Here is a 26,117-nt window from a genome sequence, read left to right on the forward strand (position 1 = left end):
CAAAGGTGAGTAAATCACTCCTACTACATCAAAACCTAGAGAGAAGGTAGAGTCTAGAGTGAGAGGCTCAACAATGGTGATTTTGGAAAAGTAAGAGAGAGAAGAGAAAGTGAAAAAGTGATTTGAAAAGTCACAATTTCGGGATTTAAACCCAGTCTTCCGCTCGAGCGTAAAACACCCCGCTCGAGCGGCCACTCACAGACTTCCGCTCGAGCGGCCAACCTCCCGCTCGAGCGCAGAATGCACTCGCCCAGCACTTTTGCAGAACCAGGACTCCGCTCGAGCTCCCAACCCTACGCTCGAGCTCACAACACTGCACAACAAGATACTGGATGGACGTAATCTACGCTCGAGCGCCAACACCTCCGCTCGAGCGTACAGGCCAAAAATCTGGGCAACTAGTTTTGGTTTCTAAACTCAACCAACCTGTAACAAACCCGCTCAACACATCCTATAACTCAAATACAACGTAAGAAAGGATGTAAACAAGATAATAAACAACTACCAACATCCACGGACACATGTCCGGATCACTATACAACAAGGGTAAACCTGGGATCGCTATAACCTCCCCCCCTTAAAGAATTTCGTCCCCAAAATTAAACACAAGTTTTCAAAAACAAGTTTTCCTCCATTTTAAACAATGTTACATTTTAACATTCAACAATTCGACCCATTACCGGTCATCCCATCCCTTTAACAAGAGACATTTCACAATATGTAAACAACATATGTACTTCCAACATGCATCAACATTACGCATTACCTTTCCAATTTCAACAATATATTCAACATATATAGTGTTACATTCAACTTCCATATGAGGCAAGTTCCCAAAACATATTTCCAATAACCAAAACATTTTCAATGTTTCACAACTTAAGACATATATCAAAGCTCTTAAGTTCTACAATAGTTCAAAATTTAAACACAAGATTACATATCAACAAACAAGTCCGGATATTTCTCACGGACTTCCAGCTCACGTTCCCAAGTGGCTTCCTCCACTCCGTGATGTTTCCACAAGACTTTCACCAAAGGAATGGTCTTACCACGCAGGACCTGATCCCGCCTATCCAAGACCCGAACCGGTCTCTCCTCATACGAGGCATCCTCATCTACCTCTGAATCAGTCCAATCCAACACATGTGATGGATCTGGCTCATACTTCCGAAGCATACTCACATGAAACACGTCATGCACTCCGGACAACTGCGGCGGTAAGGCTAACCGATAAGCAACCTCACCTATCTTCTCAAGGATCTCAAAAGGACCAATAAACCGAGGGGATAACTTCCCACTCTTCCCAAACCTCATCAGACCTCGCCTAGGTGATATCTTCAGAAAGACATGATCACCTACCTCAAACGCCAAAGGCCTCCTCCTACGGTCGGCATAACTCTTTTGTCGACTCTGGGCTGTAACAAGCCTCCTACGGATAAGCTCAACTTTCTCTGTCGTCTCCCTAACCAACTCTGGACCCAACAAAGGTGCATCACCCACCTCGGCCCAACATACTGGAGACCTACACGGTCGGCCATACAAGGCCTCAAACGGTGCCATACCGATGCTAGACTGAAAACTGTTGTTGTAGGCAAACTCTACCAATGGTAAGTGCCTCTCCCACGTCCCACTGAAGTCCAGGACACAACCCCGAAGCATATCCTCGAGGATCTGAATAGTACGTTCGGACTGTCCGTCAGTCTGAGGATGATAAGCCGTACTAAAGGTCAACTTAGTGCCCAAGGCACTCTGCAAACTCTGCCACAACCTAGCAGTAAAACGAGGATCTCTATCTGAGACGATCGTCACTGGGACCCCGTGCAATCTCACTACGTCCCGAATATACAAATCGGCAAGATGATCTACCGAATCTCTCACGCGCATAGGAATAAAGTGCGCCGACTTAGTCAACCGGTCTACAACCACCCAAATAGCATCACTACCCCGCTGAGTCTTCGGAAGACCTACAACGAAGTCCATAGTGACATGCTCCCACTTCCACTCGGCAATAGGCAAGGGTTGCAACAAACCCGCTGGCCTCTGATGCTCGGCCTTCACTTGCTGGCAAGTAAGGCACTTCGATACGAAAACAGCCACATCTCTTTTCATACCCCGCCACCAAAACTGGCGACCCAAATCCTGATACATCTTAGTACCTCCCGGATGCACCGCAAGGCGCGAATGGTGAAACTCTCGGAGTACTTCCTCACGGCAAGCCTCCGGTACAAACAAACGGTCTCGGTATCTCACACTCAGGTCGGGATACACCGTCAAACCCTTCTCAACTTTCCCACTGGAGATCTTCTCTCGGAGGGATTCTACCTCAAGGTCACCTCTCTGTGCCTCTAACACTCTAGTCACAAGTGTAGGCTGCGCAACAACAGAAAACAAGGCCGCAGCCTCAACAGATTCGCCCAGTAGTAAATCAAACTCGCCAAGTGCTCCCAACATCACCCATTCCCGGATGGCTATACTAGCAACATCACTAATGGTCTTCCTACTAAGGGCATCGGCCACAACATTGGCCTTTCCCGGATGATAATGTAACTCAAAATCATAATCCTCGATGAACTCCATCCATCTCTTCTGCCTCAGATTCAAGTCTCTCTGTGTAAACAGATACTTCAAACTCTTATGATCCGAGAATACCTCGAACCTCTCACCATAAAGGTAGTGCCTCCAGATTTTCAAGGCAAAGATCACAGCTGCTAACTCTAGGTCGTGTGTGGGGTAATTCTTCTCGTGTATTTTCAACTGACGTGAGCCATAAGCTACCACTTTCCCCTCTTGCATCAACACACAACCCAAACCCTCTCGTGAAGCATCACAATAAACCGCATATCCCAACCCTCTCTCCGGAATAATCAACACGGGAGCGGTGGTCAACCTAACTTTCAGCTCTTGGAACGACTTTTCACAAGTCTCACTCCACACAAACTTGACTCCCTTCCGAGTCATTCTAGTCAACGGTGACGCTAACCTGGAGAAATCTTTCACAAACCGACGGTAATACCCAGCTAATCCCAGAAAACTGCGGATCTCAAACACACTCTTAGGCTGTGCCCAATCTTGCACTGCCTCAACCTTGGATGTATCCACAGACACCCCTTCCCCGGATACCACGTGGCCTAAGAATTTGACTTCTCCCAGCCAGAACTCACACTTCCCAAACTTGGCATACAGCCTATGGGCTCTAAGTAACTCAAGCACCACTCTCAAGTGTGCCTCGTGCTCCTCCTCAGAAGACGAATAGATAAGGATATCGTCCACGAAAACAACCACAAATCGGTCTAAGAACTCCCGGAAAATCCGGTTCATCAAGTCCATAAAGACTGCCGGTGCATTGGTAAGTTCGAATGGCATCACCAAAAACTCATAATGGCCATACCGCGTACGGAATGCCGTCTTAGGAACATCTTCCTCCCTGACCCTCAACTGATGGTAACCCGATCTCAAGTCTATCTTAGAGAAACAACGGGAACCCTTCAACTGGTCAAATAAATCATCTATACGGGGCATAGGGTACTTATTTTTAACCGTAGCCCGATTCAACTTCCGGTAGTCTATACACAATCTCAAGGCACCATCTTTCTTTTTAACAAAGAGGGCCGGTGCTCCCCACGGCGAAACACTAGGGCGAACAAAGCCCTTATCGAGCAATTCCTGGAGCTGAACTTTCAACTCAACCAACTCTGCTGGAGCAAAACGGTAAGGTGCCATAGAAATCGGCGCCGTACCAGGCACTAAATCAATAGAGAACTCTATCTCTCGGTGAGGTGGCAAACTAACAAGATCTTCGGGAAAGACATCCGAATACTCACAAACCACCCTCGGTAATACATGCTGGGTCTCACCACGCTCACCACTCTCAAAGCTAGCAAGTAGACTACTAAGCTCACTTCGCCCTCGCGAATCATACCCCGGTGGCAAAACACTACCAACCCGGTCTCCCAAGAAATGGAACCACTCCCCGCTCAAGGTACACAATGTAACCCTCTGGCGGTAGCAATCAATAACAGCCCGGTATGACGATAACCAGTCCATACCCAAAATAACATCAAAACCCTTCATGGGCATGACAACAAACGGAAAAGGAAGCCTATAGTCGGCGACCTCTATATCACATCCTCTAACACCCTGTTTCAGAATCAACTCACCACCCAAAGGCGATACCACACAAATAGGAGATGCTAACTGTGCTAACTCCAATTCCAAAACAGATGCAAATGCAGCAGATACAAAAGAATGAGATGCACCCGTGTCTATCAACACATTAGCAACTGAGTTGCAAAACAGAAAAGTACCTCTCACTACTGATGGAGCCGGTACTAAATCCTGCGCGGTAACAGCATACACGCGCCCCGTAGGCCCTTGGTCTACCTGCTCACCTCTCGGAGCAAAAGACTGCTGCACAGACTGGGATGACGAAGCTCCCGGATTGGCCCTCGAGGCCTGCACAGACTGAGCTGGCTGAAAACCCTGCGTCTGCCTAGAACCAGACGCTCCCGAAGTGGCACTCAACTGTGGGCAAAACCTCTTCATGTGCCCAGGTTGTCCACACTGATAACAAGTCAAGAGCTGCCCCCTGCCCAAACTCTGACTCTGCGGTCTAGCTGAAGAAGAAGCAGCTTTCTGACCCCCACCCTTCTGCGGGCAAACAGATACCTTGTGACCCAGCTGGCCACACTTGTAACAGGTGAAATCCCCCTGACCACCTCTCCCGGAGCCTGCACTCGGCACTGGGAAGGTCGATCTAGCAACACCACCCTGCGACTGCTGAGGGTTATAACCCTTCTGTCTCCTGCTATCACTCTGACTATCCTGGCTCCTCTTGGAGCCTCTCTGACCCTCATCCTCCTCCTGCATCATAAGCTCCATATGAGCTGCAGCGTCCACTAGGTGTCTATACTCTCGAATATAAGATCCACCAATTCTCAACTTGAGGCCCCGCCTCAACTTCCGCTCAAACTCATAGCAACGGCGTTCCTCAGACGCCACCAGTTCAGGTGCAAACCTAGACAGACTGGTAAAAGTAGCCTCAAACTCGGCCACTGACAAGCCCTGCTGATTAAGCCGGCTAAACTGATCCCTCAGCTTCTCCCTAGCTGCTGCTGATAAAAACCTCTCCTGAAAAGCATTCACAAACGCCTCCCAAGTACCACCAACACGAGCTTTCTCGTACTTCCACCATTGACCCGCATCTCCCTTCAGTTGGAAGGATGCCAAGGTCACTTTCAGTGCTCCGTCCTCGATGCCAAGCATCTCAAACGTCTTCGTTGTCTGTTCGAGCCATTCATCTGCCTTAAGCGGCTCTTTAGGATCCCCGATAAACTCGTCCGGATTACACCGGAAGAACTCCCTCTTCAAGAAAGAAGGCCCTGCCTCAGCTGCCTGATTCCCAGCTCTAAGAATACCCAAAGCTCCTACTATCTCTCTGGCCAAGGCACCCATAGCCTGCTGACCCACTGGCTCGGCCACATTGGCCTGCCCAACTCCCTCCTGCACTGCCGGAATCTCACCCTGTAACGGTACTTCCTACCTCGCAGGTCTACCACGCCTAGTACCTCTTCCTCGTCCTGACATCCTAATAAAGGCAACACAGAACGTTAGCACATTCATAAATGTGCCGAAACTAAACACTCACGTCCTAATGCCTGGACAACTGTAATTCACTCCACATAAGCACATAAACACATAAGCACCTACGAATTTCCTTTCCGGATAATAATAGTCCCGAGGCGTCACTAGAGTTCCGGTTAGAAACAGCATTGATCAAGTGCTTTTCCAACAAGACTCCCAGAAACTCAAGGATCCAATCAATATCCCAGAAATTAAATCCCATACACACATAGTCACATAAACATGTTATCACTTAAGCACATAACATATGATACCACATTTAAGTCTCTATCAAGCGAGACAAACCCATTGTGATACTAATCACTTCCCACGTACCCAAAGTATTCGAACCCGGTACGCTTTGATACCAAGTTGTAACGCCCTCAAAATAAGACAAGCATTTACATATAAACTAACCACATTCCTTTATTTCATTGAGTTTCATTACATAAGTATTACATGTTAACATCAAAACAAAATGCCCTACGGGCTTACAGCTTTCCAAGTTAACACTTGGTTTCAACAAAAGAGTACTAACTCGTTTACACATTAAGCCCTTGGCTTGAAATTACATGTAATACATCAAAAGTAAAACGACAAAACTATGCCCGCCACTAGCCTCCCAGCTATGTCCTTGGAGGTGGCATGCTTCCTGCACCTGAAAATGATATTCCCATATAGGGTGAGCCACAGCCCAGTAGAAATTCACTAAACCAACCATGGACAATGACTAAAACATTAGCAATTGATAGTTGGTCAACACTGATACAATCACATAAATTACATATTTATGTCAACGACTTACAAGTCCCAATTACTTTTCATTTTTCCTTTTTCAACAGATAAGCATGCTAGCTCTATCATCATTTCCACAGATATGTATAAAAACTATATCTCACGTTCAGATAAGCATAAAAGCTATACCCACATTCTCAACAGATATGTATATCAACAATATCCACAGATAAGCATACAAGCTGTATCCACACTCTACAACAGATATGTATATCAACAATATCCACAGATAAGCATACAAGCTGTATCCACACTTCACAAAGATAAGCATATGAGCTCTATCTTCACTTCTCTAGACAAGCATATGAGCTCTGTCTACGGAGTTCATCCCCTATCTCCTCCCAATACCTATCCGGTTTAGAGGTACATCCCCTATCTTCCCCTAAACCGCGGAGTACATCCCCTATCTCCTCCTCTACACATAACGTATATAAACACATTGGTTCTATATACAATCACACAATACACACAATTAATGTATACTATCAACCGTCAAGTTCCATGACACATTCCATTGATTAGTTTCCGTTTACCTAATCATCATGCATTGTCTACAACAATCTCGACTATCCTCCACCGATAGCCCAAAGCAGTTATTTCTAAAACAGAAAATAAATGCACAAATGGATATTCAATCAACATTTCATTTCCTCATTTCTCACCAATTAATTATCCCAATTAATTAAACAATATAATTAGGCCATTTTCCATAATTACCATTTCAACCCTTAGGTCCCATTTTCATCAATGATTCAACAATCATTCCATTTTTCTATGCCAAACATGCATCTAGGTTTATTATGAATAAAACCCCAACTTTTGTAAAATTACACAAAAGCCCCAAACTTTCACAAAATTACCAAACCAAGCCCAACATCTCAAAATACCAAAATTTAAAGACAAAACCCATAGAGAGGAGTAGGTTATCCTTACCTCAATTTCGGAGTCCCAAAGGAGAAGACGACAAAACCCAACGTGCTCCAAAACCCGAGATTTTCAGATTAAAATGAAGCCCTCGACGATCAACAACTTTTTTGTAAAGGCCAAAGGTGAGTAAATCACTCCTACTAGATCAAAACCTAGAGAGAAGGTAGAGTCTAGAGTGAGAGGCTCAACAATGGTGATTTTGGAAAAGTAAGAGAGAGAAGAGAAAGTGAAAAAGTGATTTGAAAAGTCACAATTTCGGGATTTAAACCCAGTCTTCCGCTCGAGCGTAAAACACCCCGCTCGAGCGGCCACTCACAGACTTCCGCTCGAGCGGCCAACCTCCCGCTCGAGCGTAGAATGCACTCGCCCAGCACTTTTGCAGAACCAGGACTCCGCTCGAGCTCCCAACCCTACGCTCGAGCTCACAACACTGCACAACAAGATACTGGATGGACGTAATCTACGCTCGAGCGCCAACACCTCCGCTCGAGCGTACAGGCCAAAAATCTGGGCAACTAGTTTTGGTTTCTAAACTCAACCAACCTGTAACAAACCCGCTCAACACATTCTATAACTCAAATACAACGTAAGAAATGATGTAAACAAGATAATAAACAACTACCAACATCCACTGACACATGTCCGGATCACTATACAACAAGGGTAAACCTGGGATCGCTATATTGATAAGGGAAAATATGCTGGTGGATGTAAAGATCAGTGACAAAGGTGAAGATTGGTGATGATGATGTAGATTTGCGACGATGGAGGATCGAAAAGGATGATGAAGACCGGTAATGGCTATGATGTAGATCGAAGATAGATCTTGGTAGATCAGTGATGGATTTATGTAGATTTGTAATGGATTTTGGTAAATTGGTAAGGGATTTGGATGGCTGATGATGGTGATTAACTGTGATGATAAGAAGATCGGTGGTGATAGAGTAGATCGACGGTAATGATGATGTAGATTGGAGATGATGGGGATGATTAGAAATGATGGAGAAAATCAATGATGAATTTTGTGTAGATTAGAGATGATTTTGTGTAGATCGAAGAATGATGTATGTAGATCGAACATAGATTTGTGTATATTGGAGATAGATTTAGATGGATGATAGTGGTAATGAAGTTAGTGTTGGAGGATGATAGGGAGCAAGAGTGGGCAAGAAAGAGCAAGACAGAGAGCGAAAGAGAGAACGTATAGCGATTCTGGTTTTGACCCGACTCTTGTTGCATTCCGGACTCGGGCTTATAGTTTCTAAATGTTGTTCATTGTCGTTTTTCCCTTAATCCCCTTAAATTTGGTTATTGGATTGTAGTTGTGCATTTGGAACATGTTGATTGCTTGTTTTTCCAAACCTTTGTTGCCCAGATTTTTGCTCCTCCGCTCGAGCGGCCATTATTGCGCTCGAGCGGGCTTCGCAATTTTTCTCCTCTGCTCGAGCGGTCATTCTTGCGCTCGAGCAGGATTTGCAAACTCTCAATATTTTTGCAGACCTGCAAATATTGAAAGAGTATGTTCTATGCTCGAGCGGGGTTTCCTACACTCGAGCGAGTGGACGCTCGAGTGTCCAATCTTGCACTCAAGCGATGTCCTTTGTCTGCAAAACTTCTGAAAGTGTGTATTCTACACTCGAGCGTCACTTCTTGGGCTTGAGCGGAACATTGTGTTTGACGCTCGAGCGTCATTTTTCACGCTCGAGTGGACTGCGTGTATAACAGTCCGAGAAGATGACATTTCTCATCACTTTTTCATTCCTCTCTCTCTCTAAAACTTTCCAAAAACTTAGATCTTGGGTTTCTCTATATAAAACTCATCTTCTCTCTACTATTTCACCTAGATCCATTGGGATCTTCACCTTAGTGCCTTTGAGAAAAAGGTAGAGCATCTCAAGATCTTCATTTTGATCCGAACAAAGTTGGGTTTGAGCATCTTTGGAGTTTCATCCTTGCCTTGCTAGTCTTCTCACTTTGAGGTAGGGATTTTCTACACCTTTATATGGTCTTTAACTTAGTTATTTGTCGTTGTGTAACAATGGTGGGATTTGGGAGTAGTTTGAACAACCCTAGGGTTTGTGTGTGAAATAAAATGAGGGGTTTTTGGTGAATGGAAAGTAAATGGTTATGGAGTTTGAAAATGAGGTTGTATTGTGTCAAAATTGTTGATTTTGATGCTTGGGTTGATATTTGGAAAATAGGGAGTTTTGCCTTAATTGGATCAAATAGTTATTTTGTATAAATAATTGAAATTGACATTGACATTGGTAATGTGAAATTGGATGAGTATTGATATAAATAGTGGAGTTGGACACGTGTTGTCTCTCACCCATGAAAATTTGAATAATTTATCTATTGAAAAGATTGTATATCTATTTAGAAATATCTATATTAGGCTATCGGTGGAGGATAGTTATGATTGTTGTAGAAATTGCATGAGGATTAAGTAAATTAAAACTAATCTAATGTTGGTTGTCATTGAATGTAACTATGCTTTAAATACATTGTATATGTATGATGTTTGAGAGGAGAAAGGGGATGTACTTCATTGTTTGGCGGGAGATAGGGGATGGACTCCATTGAAATTAAGTTGGTCGGAGTGTCTAGGGTAAAAGTCCCGAAATCTTGTGCATACATGGGTGTCGATTCCGCGGACGAAATTTTTGTAAAATGGCAGATTAAAGTGTTTGTTTGGTATTGTATTGACCTGGAAAACCACTGAGTTACAGTCTCAGTTGGGTTGTTGAAAGATAATAGAATTGACTCATGAATTGAAATGAATTGAAAAAAAGTTGAATAAGCTATGAACTTCGTATTTTATGATGATATAAAAATGTGAATGTTTTTCACAAGCATTATATATGCACATTGTACTTATATCTTTGTTAAATCTCATATATTGTGATAGATTATTCCTACTGAGCTTTGGCTCACCCTATTTGAAAAAAAAAAAACATTTTTAGGTGTTAGTGATATGCCTCCGCTAAGACAATAACTTGGAGGGACTTTTGGGAGGAAAAGTTTCTTTATTTTATTATATTCTTTTGTATAGCCAAGGGGCTTAACTTGTATTAAGTGAGGCTCACATTTGTGTAACCAAGCAATGATTTGAAAAGATTTAAGCCTGTAGGACATATGACTATGTGTTTAGTTTTAGTTTTTTTAACATTGCAACACATGCTGTAGATTCAGGATGAACATTTGTGAATGTATATCGCATGTGTTAACTTTTGTAAACGAATTCTGATGAATGAAAACATATTATTTCTATTATTCTTCTGCTTTAAAGATTGGTTTTATTGTAATAATTTGGGAGCGTTACAGAACGAGACGACAAGTGGGAGAGGGAGAGAGAGAGAGAGAGAGAGAGAGAGAGAGAGAGAGAGAGAATTTATAATTAAAAAAATCACATAAAAATATTTAGCAAAATTATTTCTCTCCCTAAGTTGGTACTTCCTTTTTCTATGGTGATGTTGTGCAGATATAGCAATTATAAAACAATCACATAAAATATACAGTGTATAAAATGTAATCATATCAAGTTAAGTAAGCACATAATAAATATTGTTATATTTCACTCTCCTATTTTATCTTTGATAAAAATAGATAAAACTCAAAATAAGAGAAGATTTCAATAGGTGTCGTGATCAATTAACAGTTTAGAATGCTATTTTTGAATTTTTCAAAATGTAACACAAAACAAATATTAGCTCACATGAAAAATATCAATATACTACATCATCAAAATCATCCTAATAATAATGTGGCTTAATCAAAATAATTAAAGTTGAAATTAAATCATAATTTTTTTTAAACATTTTTATGCATACAAAAAAAATCTGTTTTTTTTAAAAAAAAAAAAATCTCAGAATATCAAAATAGTAATAATTTTATTTTCTTATCTTTTTCCTCTACCTTCACATGACTATCTGTGATTTAATGACATGGTATGGAAAGTATGCAAGATAAACATGTATGTACTTCATATATGCAAGAGAGTAAATATTTTATTATTAATATGAAATAGTTTGAAATTTGGAAACCAACTTTTACCAAAATTACCTATACCAATTATTTATTGTTGTTGCTAAACGTTGCGTAATTACTGTTCATTCGAGAAGATATGGTGAATATTGTCTCCGGTCATATATTTTGAACATCCACTATCCAAATATCATTTTCTTCTACCAGATTTCACCTTTAATCACACTTACAAAAAAAAAAAAAAAAAAAAAAATCAAGTTTTTGATTTTTGTACCCAAATTTTTTTGGGTCCGTGAATGTTAATTTCAGAATTACTTGATTTTGGAACGCATATCATTTTTGTTCCATGTATTCCCTTTTTAAATTGACATGATGAAATTGAGTGACCATTTCTATTACAATAATGACATACAATATTAGGATTACTAAATAATGATTCTTTAACAAAGAAATTTCTATAAAACATTTGTTTCTTGTGGGGTTTGTACCCAATAGCGGCTTTGTCAAAAATACATCTTTGATTTCCAAGTAATTTATTTAAATTTTCTTTTCCTTGGATATACTTGAAAATTATTTTATTTAAATTTTTAATTTTTTTCTTTTAAAGAATCATTTTTCTTTTTCAAAATATCATTTTCATTTTTAAAAACTTCATTTTTATTTTTCAAGATTTTATTTTCATTTTTAAAAACATCATTTTCAAGTTTCAAATTATTTAATTCATTTTTCAAGATAGGAGATTCTTTTGATTTCAAAATATCATTTTCTTCTTTTATCTTTAAAAAATCTTTTTGTAACTCTTCAATTTTATTAGATAAATATACATTTTCTTTTGTTGAATTTGAAAGCAATTTTTTAAGTGCAATATTTTTAATACTAAGTTTTCAAAATTCATCATACAATTCTTCAAATGCGGCTTGTAATTCATCAAAATAATAAGATTTATTGTTAAAATTACATACCTCATCATCATCTCCAAATGCCATTAGGCATTGATTAGCAACTTAATTGTTATTGTCATCGTTTTCTAAGTTACTTTCATCGTTATCTGCCCCATGCGGCTTTAATTTTGTTTTTACTTCTATTCATCATTACAAGTTCATGGGTCATGAGAGACCCCAAAAGCTCTTAAGTGCTCAATCTTGTTAAATCCTTTGCTTCTTGAATAACAGTCACTTTTGACTCCACTTTTTTTGGCAAAGATCTGAAAAGTTTTCTCATCAATTCAACATTAGTATAATATTTACTAGATCTCTAATTTATTCCAAATTTCCCTAGCCGATTCACATATACAAATTTTATTAAACTCATTAGAATCTAAAGCACAAAATAAAATATTCATGGCCTTGGCATTCATTTGAATGCTTCTCAAATAATTATTATCCCATTCGTGTTCTTCATTGGGCAAAATTCGCCCTTGGATGGTCTTGGAAGGTATCTTGTGACCATTGACTATAATTCTCCATAGCTCATTGTTAAAAGCTTGAATGAAAATTTTCATTTTTGCTTTCCAAGTAGTATAATTTGAGCCATCAAACAATGGTGGTCTATAGGGCAATTGACCTTCAGTAAAATTAACATCAAAATTGGTTGCCATGATCTACTCGTAGATGGTTAAGTCAAAAAATAAATAAGAGCACTTACTCTGATACAAATTGTTATCCTAGGTAGGTAAACCAAGAGGGGGTGAATTGGGTTTCTAAATAAATTACCAAATTAAAAATTAATCAAATAATAAATAAATAAATATGCTCAACAATATAAAATAAAGTAACGAAATAAAATGAGCAAAGTGAAGAGAAATCAAACATAGAGATTTATATTGGTTCGACATGCCGAGCCTACGTCCATTCTCTAAGTATCCTCCTCGGGAATTTGTCTACTATTTTTCAAATAGTAATTACACCACTAGCTTCACGAGTGCTACTTGTCACACCCCAAATCCGGGCATGACCGGCCGTGGCCCACAGGGACTTAGCCCAAGGCACACGTAAGCCTAAACACGAACCCAATCACATTGAACAACTGAACAATAGTCCAATAATAAATAACCAAAAACTCAATCCAGACATGTCACAATTATAAACGGCAAAATCAACCGTAATAAAAAACCAGCCAAACTTATGGGATATAAACAACCCACATATCAAAAATAATCCTAAATGAACTTCGATAAGAATAAATATAAATATGCACAAACTTGACATAACACTCTAAATTAAAGGAATGCCCTAGAGGTCCATGCAATTGAGTCCCCGATACGCCATGAGTCCACTCTAAGTCCTTCTAACACCTGGAAATGGTAGACAACTAAGTCAGCTGATAGCTCAGTAAGTAGCAACATGGATAGTAAATACAGTTTTGAAAACAGGGTTCAATTCCAAAATAAGATATATATCACAGAAACTAGATTGGCATACAGTTTGGTAAATACAATCTGTTTCAAAAAGAAGGTTCCACAGTTCAACACTTAAAATACTCATGTCTCGCAAGAACATGATAAATGACATTTTCCACTTGAAACAGATTATAACATGAACACCAATAATTTTCTAGGTACCAATAAAAACAAATAATCTGCCACACATTTCTCAGGCTATAAGTCCCGTTGGATCCAATACCGAACTAAGAGTCATCCTCAAGGTGGCACCTGGGCCTTTTCTCAAAGACGATCCGATTAAAGGTCACCTAGTTATTTTTAAAGGTCTTTTCCTTACAATCGTTGAGCACTAGAGTCATCACGGCCCAACCCGGATCTCTTCCCTAGTGGCCAGAGTCACCACACACAGTGGAATAATTTCCCTGGACTAAATACACACATGGTCCCAATAATCAATACACATCAGTTTCGCAAAACATTGTAGTTCATCATTATAAACATGAGACCAAAACAAATAGTTTACAGTATGCCAAGTTCATACATGTTTTAGAAATAATTTGATTCAATTGATAATATAATAATTTATCAAAACAGTTTAATCATGAAACAATAATTTAATTTTCCAACAGTTTAGGGTAGGGGAATATTTATAAAAATATATAGCATGAAACTACTCACCTGGAAACGAAATAATATAATCCTCGAATAGAGTATGAAAGTCCAACTAGTGCCCTAAACCAATATGAAAATTACACGTCACTACTAATTTAAAAATACTAAAAAATACGAACTAAGTAACCCCAAACTAAAGCGCACTAACACGGCTCAACCCAACTCACCGTTACTCTTAAATATTATCTAAGTTCATGTTCTTCAAGGTTTAAAATCACCCAAGACATAGGTTCCGATCGAAACTTAACTAAAAATAATTTTAAGATAAAACAGTGTTTTAAACAAGTTTTCTCAATCTATTCGCTAACTTTGAAAATTACAAAACCCACTCCACGCTATTCCAAAAAATCTAAAACCCTCCAGATATGATCTAATATATCCTAAGTTTCAAACCCAATTGGTTTCACTTGATTTGCTTATTAAAATAATTATCTACAATTTATTATATCCAAACAGGTTGTTTTCTGCAGCACTTTAAAGAAATTAACGGTTCTCTTAATATACACGAGAAATCAATGCAAGGCCAAAAAAGTACGAAACTAGACTCATAACCGGTTCTAATGACACTAATTTGATAATTTTTGGATTTATACCCAAAGAGAACAACACTCCCGAATTTACTGTTTCGGACTGGTTTCCTGGACAGATTTGAATACCTCAATTTATATGGATTTTGACTCCCAAAAATTATGAAAAAATTCAGATATTCAATTCAATATGTAATTGATCTACTGTAAAAATTTCAGATTAAAATTCATCCGTTTGATATGGTTTCTTGATTTTTAAAGTTTGCGATTCTGTGCAGAATTTTTGGACTGAAAATTACACCCAATCTTTACACATAAATTTAGCTCCTCAAGTTTCTTAATAGGATATCTATATACACAATACATAAACCTACAACCTCTCCATGAATGAATAAAATAATTATAGAATAAGGATAGAACAAAGAAAGAAGAGAAGAAAACCTAGGAGGCCACACAGCACAACACACCCAAAGCTCTCCTTCTTGGCTACAACAATAATCTTGATGATTGAAAAACCCCTCTCTTTCCTTCATAAACCCACGGCTGCTAGGGCTGCTAGTGTTGTGGAAAACAATTATAACAAGAGTTAGGGTTTGTGTTTATTTTATTTTATACTAGTGGTGGGCACACTTAGGTCAAATAGATAGATAAATATACAAAATACATATATAAGTTACATGCAACTCAAATGGTAGGAGTCTAATTTATTAATTTTATGGTCTAGAGTTCAAGTCACACCCTCTTCTCTATTTTTTTTTTTAACAATAAATCTTGCTTCTAAATCAATGACTTTCACCATAAATTTATTTTAGGTTTAAAATTAATTAAAAGATCCTCCAATAATATTTAATTTGCACTTAAAGATTCATAATAAAATATTTGAGATTTGTAATATTATTATTTAATTATTTACTTAATTTTTATATTCGGGTTCTCACACTACTAACCTCTACAGCAAGTGACCAATCCCAATCACTCTGATTAGTTTAGAATTTGGTGCCTAGTCACAATGAACCCAAGTAATTTTATCTCAAAAAATCACTCATAAAAACTCTCTTTTTACAAGAATAATATGAATAAGAGATAGAAAACCCTTTTATAATTTTGCTCAAACTCTCAATAATTTTTTTCACAGAAAATATAACTCAATGAAGTACAATACAATATTTGAAAATATTTCAATATCACATATTTTTCTTTTCTTCACTTCTTTACTACTTATTTTTCTCCAACCAGAATACTCCTTATATATCATAAAATTATATCCGTTGGAGGAAGAGCAGAGATGCTCATATCCGTTGGAGGAGAGGTGCTCCTCATGCTGAATTCGATGCCTCTGACACATAGAGCAATGGGAAATTTTCCTTTTCAAATTTTGTAGGCAGAGGGTGGAAAAATATAGCCAAAAGTCGTTTTCGATAAATAATTAGGAGTAAATTTTCAAACTTCTCATAGAAAAATCAAATGGTACACAGTGATTGCATAGTAACTTTTCTATTAAAATATTTTACCGCACAATAACTTTAAAATTAAAATTATGTATAGTAAAATCTCTTTAAATAATATTTATATCATATCTGAAAATATATACTCCTTTTACAATTTTCGTAGAGATTTTAAATACACTTTAGTAAAAAATGGCCCACCACCCATGTGGATATATCAATTTTATCAAAAGAAGATAACCAATCAATATCAAATTTGTTAAAAGATGAATAGTGGACAATCGGATTTTTCAACACGTGAATAGTAAGTTTTCTAAAATATTTTTTGTAAAATCAGATATAGCATAGTAACTTCTATTTTTAAAATATTTATAATGAATATATCATACAACATATATTATAAACAGAAAATATTTTGCGTCAAAGAATATAAAATATGTATATTTAAAAATCACAAATTATCCCATCATATTTTAGATATCATCAAAATTAAACCACATGATTAACATATAGCCTACTTGCAAACACGTACCTAGAGATTCTCAGTGTGTTACTGCCCTATTTTCTATTTTGGAAAGAATGGTTTATTAATTGGGATATAAACATAGCATTGCATTGTTTAAAAGAAAAAATGCATGTTTTGATAATGACATTTATATGCATTCATTTTATGACTTTGTTAAGTATTATACAGATTATTAAATTTATCTCTATTGAGTTTTATCTCATCTTAAGTGAAAACTAACTTTTAGATACTGATGATACCTCTGCTAAAGGGTTAGCTTGGGAGGATCGTGGCGCCGAAAACTCATTTTATGCTGAATGTGACTCATTATGGGAAATTTATGTCATCCATTTGATTTTTTTAATATATTTTTCAGTGTCCATAGCTTTTCATTTGTATAAAAGAAATACAACTGATTCAATTGTTACATTGAAAATCTTATACAAAAATTAATTTATAAAAGATATTCAAATTAATTGCAAGCATATATACCTAAACTATGGACCAATCAAAACCTCCATCGCCTATGATAGAGATAGACTCTCATTGAATCACAAAATGCTCTTGACATGAAATAAACGAGAACAGTTGTACACTGAGCAAAAGGCTTGGAAAGTGGTCAACAACAAGAGCAAAATAGATGCCAAAAATGTAAGACACTGCCATGAGCCAAACACGTAAAGCTTCATGAACTTTCCCACCTTGACCTTCCACTTCCCATTGTAATACTTGTTGGTGTCTTCAATCACTTTGTCTAAGAAGGGCACTTTAGTCAACCTAACAGACTTGTTCATCCCATTCCATAGGTTGGCCACCTCTTTATCACTCTTCAAACGGTTCAAAATAATCCCTTTTTCTCTAAGTAATCTCACATCCTCTTCGGTATCGATAATCCCATTCATCAATTCAGTGTAACGAGCAAAAACCAATGGCCCTAATGCATTGCATGCCTCATATGCTACTAGGTTTCTCAAGACCACTTCTGTATTTAGCTCTAGACTAACAGTAGGGAGATACAATGTAGCTGTTTTGACATCGAAACTAATGGAGCAGATGTTGTCATTACTACTGGGTATGAAAGATACACCGGCTTTCAAGAGTTCAGTAACAGAAGGGATTGAGATTTCCTCCACTAGTGGAGGTTTGTTAATGGTGTTGTTCAAAGAATTTTGATCTTCGGGGTTGTCTTCTTCTTGGTCCTTGGGGGAGAATAAGAATCCAATGGGTTTTTTCAAAAGTTTAAATCCTGGAAGCTCAGAGATGATATTCAAGGGCAACTTCGATATGACTTCTGCAGGTTCTGAAAATAATACCCTTTTGAGAAAAGGTATCGGCCCAGCGTTTAGATTCGAAAGGAGCTTCCAAACCTCATCGAGAAGTTGTCTGACATAAACTGACTTCCCAAAGGATCTTTCGTTGCTCTCTTTAACTTCCGTTTGATCATCAACTTCAACAGTGTTAACATCGACTTCTTGTTCCCATTTTGGCACGATCACACGGTATAGAAGGTCTAGCAAGTGTGCACAATTCGTAACTTGATCAAAATTAGGCAATTGTTTGATCATCTTAAACGGAGAAAGCTCTTTACAGAACCCCATTAACATGGAGAGCAACATTTGATCAGCCAAGTCTAATGACGAACATCGAAATTCCAACATCTTCCTTAGCAGAAATAGTGGGATTTGATTCTCAAGCATCACCATATCTCTAAGAATGGCATTATGTGCTGATTTCCTCCTTTCAATATCAAGCAAATGTGACATACTCGATGAAACTCTTGTTAGCATGCACGCTTTACCTTCCTTGATAGTATAGGTTTGAAGGAACTCAAGCAAGAATGATGCATCAACGGCCATCATCCAAGCCAAGGTTTCACCGTTGATATCCAGGTACTTATGGTATGAAGCTCGAATCATCGCCTCGGACTTCATTAGTTGGTCGACTAGGTGGTGAAACTTGATGTTTTGAAGCTGCTTTTGTGTTGTTTTAGCTGCAACAAGCTTGTATCTTTGCATCTCATACAACTCAGGACGCCAGTAGTGGTAAGGGCCTAATGCTACTTCTTGTGGTATGTAACAATCCGGATCACAAACCATTAGGGTTTTGGGGACATTGAAGATGCTGACAGGGATTTCAGTGCCGTCTTCGAGCTCATCGTCTAGGGTTCGACGAATTTGAATAACCCATTGATCCTCGTCAAAGTTCGAGTTTGAGACCATGTTGGGTTGAACAAAAGACATGTATGCTTCTTTGGGTGGTTGTTCTTTTGGTTTGTAAAAGGTAGGACAAGGGAGTTGAGAGTGAAACCTTCTAAAATGCGAGGCTCTCACTATTGCAGTCTGAGAAAAAACAGATACATGCAATTTTATGTATCATGTGTCGTAGTTCTTTGGTTTGTTGGAAGGAGGACAAGGGAGTTGAGAATAATTTTTTTAAAAGATGAAATGTTTGCTACTGCAGAGTTTGAAAAGAATAAGATGTGTACAATTGTATGTTTCTTAAGAGGGAAATTAATGAAAACTTTAAAGAAATTTAATTGAGGATGGGGAGGTGAGGTAGTGAGTCTTTTATATATAAAAAGTAAAATGACGAACTTTCGTAGAGCCTGAAGTGGTCTCACCATATCTACCTAATTAGGCTAAGTTTGGGAAGATTAAATAAATGTACTTTTTGACTTTTTATGAAATATGGGTTGGGTTTGGATTGGATTTGAAGTGATGTGTTAGAGAAGTGATGTGACTTAAATAAGATGATGTGATTTAAATAGGATAGTGACTTTTTGACTTTTTAAATTTTTTAAGAGTTGCCAAACTTAACCTTAGTTAGAAATGCATTTCTCATGTGATGAAATATACATTTGAACACGTTATATATATTTAAAAGTCTACGTCTCCCTTCATAATCACTTCTCTTCATAGGTACAACACGTGGTATGTCATATTCACTAGTAGGTGACCCGTGTGATACATAAGAATTTATTTTTAAAATAAAAAAATAATTTTGAATATTAATACTTTGTGTAGAAAATTTTAATAATTGAAAGTCAAACATAAACAGATTTGTTAATAATTGATGAAAAATTTTATTACTGTGTGTGAACCTATATTAAATGCTCATAAAAAATAATTTCTTTCAAAATTTTTTTAAAAAAATATATTCTCAAACTGAAATCAAAATCTTCATTTATGTTAATCAAATTTACCAAAAATTATGAATTCTACTTATATCAAAATATTTTTTCCCAAAAAAATAAAAATATCGAAAAATATTATAATATGCAAATTATGATTTGATTATAACTCATGGTGTATTATTTTGGTTATTAATTGAAAAGATCTTTACTAATTTCTTATATTTTTTGTTATGTCTAAAGTGGTGGATCTTTAATTATACTTTAAGTGGTGTTCGATTATGATCTATTATAATATTTTTATATGATAATATTTAAGTATTTTATTACACGAAAAAGTATTTAAGGTGGGTTGACTCAAAGGTAGAATTTATGCTTATACCAATAAGATCGTAAGAATTATTCCCATTAATGCAAAAAAAATTGTAAATTCAAATCATAAACAGTGCTCTTAAAGGGAATCAGGTATAAAATCTCTACAACCTTAATAATTTCAATTCTCAAAGGGGTTCTGATTAATTATGTGACATATCATAATAATCGCAAATTTTTTATTCTAGCAAAATTATTTTGCATATATTTTCTAGGAGAATTCATGAATGTGCATTATTAATAATATCATAAATTTTAAATTTTTATTTAAAAATTATTCAAGAAATATCAACAGGTGCCTTTCATTTTTTTTATAAGCAAAGAAAAATTTTATTAACAATATGAAATTAAAAGTACAGGAAGATGACATACATCAAGAGAGATTCAGAAAGTACAAATTACTTCTACTACTACTACTCACATTTATACAATCAATCTCTTGCCATCACAACTTTTTTTTTTAAAAAAAAAAACATAATAAAAGACATACCAAAAAATAAAATAAAAAAATTAAAGACTTAATTAAAAAAAAAAATCATAAATTCTTACAAAATCAACCTACACAACCTAAAACAAAAAGGGTGTGTTTGATTGGACGGACTGGAAAATGGGAGATTAGAATCCATCGGACTTGAATCCTGAGACTGTGAATCCCCCGGACTATTTGGTCGGATTGGATATGTATCCTGTGTTTGTTTTTTCATGGAATTAGATGTTTGGATAGGACTATTTTCAGTGAATCCAACGTTTGGTTGGACGGACTGGATAGGATAAATGAACAAAAGACTATTTTACCCTTTTTCAATTGTTTACTATGTAATAGCAATATTAAACATATCTTTAATATTTTAATTATTTTTAGTAAACATTAAACATACTAATGGTTAAATTTTGTTTAAAGATATTTAAACATACTAATATTGATAAAAAAATTTGACTGGTATAGATTATTTTTATTTAAACAATTAACATTGAAATTATTTTGATGTACAGATTATGTTTAAACAATTAACAATTAACAATTAAATAAATGTTGATGTATAGATTATGTTTAAACAATTAACAAATGTTCATGTAATTAACAATTAACAAATGTAGATGTAATCAAATGTTGACGTATTAAAACATAATTTAATAGATGTTAAATAAATATACATGTTGATGTACAGATGTTGAAATAATTTAATAAACATGTTGATGTACAAATGTTTAAATGTTTAAATAAAGCATAATTTAAATAAATGAAATTATTTATTGTTGAAATTAAACATTTCATTGTTTAAATAAAACATCTATTAAAACATTTATTAAATTTAAACAATGAAATTAAATAAAACATAAACAAAATTTTAAAATAAAACATCAATAAAATATCTATAAAAAATTATTTTAAAAAATTAAATAAATAAAACATTAATAAAAAGTTAAATAAAATTATTTTATTTTTAAACTGAGACATTTAAATTTTATTGAATTTTATTAAATATAATACATAATTAAATAGTAGAGAGTCAAAATGGTCATTTTCGCATATAATCCAAACAGTGATTAGTCCCCCACTTTCTGTCCCACCCCCAGGACAGGATAGTCCCCCATATGGGGGACATGGAGTCCGCCGAACTAAAAAAAAATTAAACAACGGATAAGGTGCACTATTTGAATTACAATCCAAATAGTGGATAGTCTCCTCCTAATCTCCCCAATCAAACACACCCAAAGACCCAGGCTGCTCCTGCACCCCTATTTTCAACAAACAAAAATCTTCTTTTCAACACGCATGCTGCACTCCTATTTTCAACAAACCACGCTCTACTTTTCAATTCCAAATCACTATTCTTTTCATCAATTCACACTCTTTTATTCCACCAAAAGCTACAACACTTTTCTTTTCAATAGCCCCACACAAACCAAAGACAAGACCCCACGGCTGCAGTACAACTGATCCATAGCATCAAAAATCGTGACGCACGTGTAAGGATCATTGCCACCATGTAGTTTCAGGATCAGGGCCACTGTTATATGACTTGCACAACAGTAAATGTCCGTTTGATGTACCTATTAAAACAGTTTATAAATTATAACTTAATATATTATAAATTATGATTTCAATCAGAAGTTGTTAATCTATTTAGTGTAACTGTTGGATTATAGATTTAAGTTGTTGAGTAGTGTTTGTTAAATAAGCTGTGAAATAGCTTTTTCAATTAATTTTTATTTTTTGTTTGTCTACATTTCTCATAAAAAATAATAATAATAATCTATAGTCCATTTGAGTCTTTTTCTATTTTTAAAAAAATAAAAAATAAAAAAATTTAAGAGTATAACTATAAATTAACATGTCCACAGCAGAAGCTGATAATCAGAAGCAAGGGTTGAGCAGCTTCTCAGAATCAGCTTCTCAGAATCAGCTTTTTTGAGTTAAAATAAGCTGTTAGAATCAGAAGCTGTTTGAAATAAGTTTAACCAAACAGTCCAAAATAACTTTTTCAAAGCTAAAAACTATAAGTTGGCTCTGAAAAGCTGAAACAAACACCTCCAATATATGCAGCTTATGAAAATTATCTCAAGCTTTTTTTTCACTATTCAAATCGTTTAATTTTTAAAAAACATCAAGTAAAATATATTTGTAAAAAATTAAGTTGATCGAATATTAATAGACCCTTCATCAATTTAAATTTGTATATATAAAAAATAAATATATAAGTATTAAACTGAAGACAAATGTGAGTTGATGAAGGGTCTATAAATATTCGATTAATTTGATTTTTTACGGGTATATTCTACTCGATATTTTTTAAATATTAAACAGTTCAAATGATGAAAATAAAGTCTGAAATAATGCTCACAAACCGCACAACAGTCGTTACTGTGCAAGCCGCACAACAGTGACTCCATATACTGTAGGAGTTTCGTTGAACCGACCGAGAACGCCATCACACCTCCCATGGCCGGAAAAACAATGCTGGAAAACTCCCTTGACCAAGGACTATGACCGAAACACATCCAAAGACTCCTACACCTACCTCTCTGCCGACCACGCCTACCATTATTTCAATATACACAATCATTTTCGATAAATCATTATTTTTTAAAATAAAACTCCATAATATTTATTATTTGATATTTGTTAATTTATTTTCTAAAAATTTAACCAAAAAATTGAGTTCTATTATTTTAATCAATTAATATCAAATTGGACACTACACGTATATGTAAATCACTTCTATAAATATGATGTTTGACATAAAATCACAATGGAATTAACTTTAATTAATGTAATTTTATTTTATATTATGATATGTGTTATAAAAGAATAATTTTAATTTTAATTTAAAATAAAATTTAAATTCAAATTACTTATTTTAATAATCTTAACCTCATCATTTTATAAAAGTGTTACTCGAATACTTATATATAATAAATTTAGTTAAATTATTTATTTATTTTGATACTTTTAGTTCTATTATGTTATAAAATTGTAATTATCATATAATAGTTTTATATGATATATGTAAGATTATAAGATAGTAAAATAAACACTCATTTTGATATTAAAAATAATAGTTAAATTAGAAAAAGAATTTGTAATATAAAACTAAAAGTGATTTTAATTATTTATTTTTATATTTATTTGAAAAATAAAAATATGTAGAAATAGAACTACACAAAATTTATTTAAAAGGTTAAATATAAATATGTTGTGATTGGATTAAAAAGAAAATACATAAATTAATTATGTAGAGTGTTGATTTTTTCATTAATATTCTTTTTGAATTATAAATACAAATTGCATATAGGGATATAAAATTTAAATTAAATATAAATATTTTTAATAACTAATTTTATGATAAATAAAAAATTAAATATAAATTAATATTAAGCCATCAATAAGATAGACAAAAAAATATATAAAATATAGAAAAAAATTAATTTGATCCGTGCGATACACATACTTAAGCACGTTCTGTCTTATTAATTTACTAGTGTATGCCTATACCTAAAGGCATGGTATAAATAATGTTAGGATCAAAATGTATTTGTAATTTATATAATGTTGAAATTTCTGAAATTTGTGCCATTTTTTGATAAAGATATTAAAAAAAAATATTTCAAAATATAAATATAGATCCGGTTATATGTCGGGTGGATAACAAAGTTATTGGTGCTTGGATGGGTTTAATAAGCAATGACCCGTGAGAGACTCGTGGGAGAGAGAATGAGATGAGTTTAATTAATTGTGGAGGATGGATTGTAATTAATTGTGGATAATCGAATTCAAATAAAATGTATTAAATTGATTCAGAAAATTGTGGGTTTGGTAGAATGGAATTCTAAAAATGATAAAAATTAGTTGAATTAATACTTCACAGATCTTCATACACTACCAGTTCATACCTACTGTTTAATCAAATTTCAAATATAAATATAGATCTTATTATATGTTGGGTGCATAACAAAGTTCTTCGTGCTTGAATGGGTTTAACAAACAAATGACCCATGAGAGACCCGTGAGAGAGAGAACGAAATGAGTTTAATTAATTGTGGAGGATGGGTTGTAATTAATTATGGAGAACGGAATTCAAATAAAATGTATTAGATTGATTCAAAAAAATTGTGGGTTTGGGAGAATGGAATTCTAAAATGATAAGAATTAGTTGAATTAATATCTTACAACCTTCTTAAAAATGATAACAAAAAAATTCAGAAAACACCCAAGAACCAGTAAAAAAACAGTTGCATTAACAACTGAATTACCCAAAAAAATGTAATTAACAGTTAAAAAATGGTAAAAGTTAGGACAGAAAAAATACAAAAGTTGAAAACAAATTATTTAAAATCTAAAAACACCCAATAAAACGATAACAAAAAGGAAAGTTTTATTTTATTTTTATTTTTTTTGATCAGCAAAGAAAATAAACTTTATTGATGAAGAGGAAAATCTAATACATCAATAAAGAAGATAACGTAAAAAGATGATGAGTGCAAAAAGCATCATAGCAAGCCATATCAATTCCAACTAGGTTGACACTAATTAGACCGCTCAATCATATGCCAGCACACCATCAAGGGTTGGTGAGGAACCAACCACAAACATGCAAAACAACCTCACCAGACAAACCAAAACTAGCAAACAACACTACAACAGGACAATTCAAATCAAAAAACATCAGCAACAGGAAATAGAACACCCACACAGCAAATACACCAGCTACATAGCACAAAAAAGACCAACACATCAGCAGCACTTAACAAACTGAGCATCCAAGAAGCAGAACACCCACATAACAGAAGAGTCCATCACAACAATAGCACTCAACAAATTGAATATCAGTTCAGAGCATCTGCAGCCAATACTGCAAACTGCACCAGCTCCTTTGAAGCAGAACTGAGCAGCCAATAACCAGCAACTACACATCATTCTGTAGACCTGAGCACCAATCAGCAGACCTCAAAGACAACCAGTAACCACTCAATCATTCAGCACTCCAGATCAGAGCCCAAGGTAGAAGAGCATACACCTACACAGCAAACCAGTGCCCATGGCATCTCCAAATCAATGAGGCTCCAACTGCAACATCATATATCAGCAGCATACAGAATGCAAACCATTATGTTTTCCAAGACCACCCTAATGAACCCTTTTTTTAGAATTGCATAGACCTTCACCCATCTCTTAGCAGATAGCCAAAACATACTAACACTGATGCTAAATCAGACTCCACACCTATATGCTCTTTATCAATCAGGTAATAGCGGA

At 35.5% G+C, this 26,117-nt stretch overlaps 1 long non-coding RNA gene and 1 pseudogene across 2 annotated transcripts; both read right to left on the reverse strand.

Annotated features, from left to right (window-relative positions):
• Nucleotides 1-13,255: 13,255 nt before the first annotated feature.
• Nucleotides 13,256-15,591, reverse strand: LOC145823423 (uncharacterized). The gene is made up of 3 exons (XR_014365711.1): nucleotides 15,349-15,591; nucleotides 14,387-14,440; nucleotides 13,256-13,621 (listed from the first exon to the last, which is right to left on the reverse strand). It is a non-coding gene; the product is annotated as an uncharacterized LOC145823423 (long non-coding RNA).
• Nucleotides 15,592-17,364: 1,773 nt separating this feature from the next.
• LOC114263104 (putative UPF0481 protein At3g02645 pseudogene) lies at nucleotides 17,365-19,358 on the reverse strand (annotated as a pseudogene). Its single transcript, XR_014365712.1, has one exon. The product of XR_014365712.1 is annotated as a putative UPF0481 protein At3g02645 pseudogene (transcript).
• Nucleotides 19,359-26,117: the final 6,759 nt, after the last annotated feature.

The sequence above is a fragment of the Camellia sinensis genome, chromosome 4, assembly GCF_055761805.1.
Source record: "Camellia sinensis isolate YWXY chromosome 4, ASM5576180v1, whole genome shotgun sequence".
Taxonomy (NCBI): domain Eukaryota; kingdom Viridiplantae; phylum Streptophyta; class Magnoliopsida; order Ericales; family Theaceae; genus Camellia; species Camellia sinensis.